Genomic DNA, 1,800 nt, shown 5'->3' on the forward strand with positions numbered 1-1,800 from the left:
TGTTGCCAAAGTGCTTGCTCATAGGGGGTCATATGATTGTTGGGTTTTTCTCTGTATCTATGAAGCGCCTTGAGGCAACTTTTGTTGTGATTTGGCGCTATATAAATAAAATTGAATTGAATTGAATTAAATGAACTTGTTGCCATAAAAAGATGGCAAGCATCAAGCTCTGACAAAATGGCAAAAAGCAAAGAAAACTGAACATTTTGATTTGTTGTTACTTTAACTTTTGCAGAAAGCAGAAATTTTATTTATATTTTTGGGATTTTTTTTGCATCATGTTCATATTTTGAATTTGTATCATTTTGACAGGAGATATTTTATGAAGACCAAAATATTTTAAGTTTATTTAATTTTTTATAAAATAGCATAATAGCAACAAAATCTTGAAGTTATTTTAGCATTTACTTTAAAGCACAATTTTCATTTATTTCTTCTGGGGTTTTGGCAGCATGTTCATATTTCTAACTTGCATAATTTTGACAGGATATATTTTTATGGAGAGCAAAATATTTAAAGTGTAAGTTTATTTTTTCTAAACCTTTTCTGGAATAATAAAAATGTCTGTTTTTATTCATACTTCTAGTTAAAAAAAATAATTTGGGGGTTTTCAATAAATGTTTATCTTATTTGGCCCGCAACCTAAAGTGTGCAATTGAGTTTGACACCCCTGCATTAGATTATAACATGATGTATTGCTTGCCTATTTAAATATTTTTTTCATTGAAAAGGCCTGGGTTAACCATGGTTACTACATACTTTTATGTTTATATCACAATTCAAAAGTTTGGACACACCTTCTCATTTAATGGTTTTTCTTTATTTTTACCACGTTCTACATTATAGATACATACTGACTACTTCAAATATATGAAGCAAAATATATGGAATTATGTAGCAAAGATAATTGTTTTGTTAACAGCGCTGCAAAACCTTGGCATTTTCTTAAAGAGTTTCATGATGTAGTCACCTGAAATGGTTTTCACCTCACAGGTGAGCATGTCAGGGTTCATTTGTGGAATTCTTGCCTTCTTAATGAGGTTGGCATCATCAGTTTTGTTGTCAGGCAGTCAGGCTTTGCTGGTGCTGTTGGGGATTTATTCCAAATTGAAGGCACACTGAACCAGCATGGCTACCACAGCATCCTGCAGTAACATGCCATCCCATCCAGCTTGCATTTAGTTGCATTTAGTAAGGGCTATTTGACCAAGATGGAGAGTGATGGAGTGCCAGAGGGCCTGACCTCCACTGTCACCTGACCTAAATTGAGATGGTTTGGGATGTGATGGACAGCATTGTGAAGGCAAAAGGGCCAACAAATGCTCAGCATCTCAGGGAACTCCTTCAAGACTGTTGGACTGCCAAAGGCTCCCTTTTAACAGGAACAAACCTCTGGAAGAACCACTTCTCCTGAGTACCGGTATCTGGTGCCATTATGGCACCAGTTCTGACATAAACGGTAGTAACCAGACCGAAAAGCAGCGCATATTTCGGTGCTTTTTTCCCCCTGAGACGTCACACACTTTGAATTCTAGCCAATCATTTTACCTTTGCAAGTGTAGTAGGCGGACCCAGGTACGTATGTTCCTTTAGAGCAGAGCTACAGATTAAAAATGCCCAAGGCGAAGCAGTCAATAGTCTGGCTGTACTTCACAGCAAAAGATGCAAACTCAGCAGCCTGCAACAAGTGCTTTAAGCTGATACTGTGCAAAGGAGGTAGCACCTCGAATCTGATGAAACTCTTCAAGAGAGTGAACACCAGGAAAGCAGCAGGACCAGACGGCATCCCAGGTCGTATCC

Source organism: Pundamilia nyererei, unplaced genomic scaffold, assembly GCF_000239375.1.
Source record: "Pundamilia nyererei isolate P.nyererei 1_Seehausen unplaced genomic scaffold, PunNye1.0 scaffold00191, whole genome shotgun sequence".
In the NCBI taxonomy this organism is placed as follows: Eukaryota; Metazoa; Chordata; class Actinopteri; order Cichliformes; family Cichlidae; genus Pundamilia; species Pundamilia nyererei.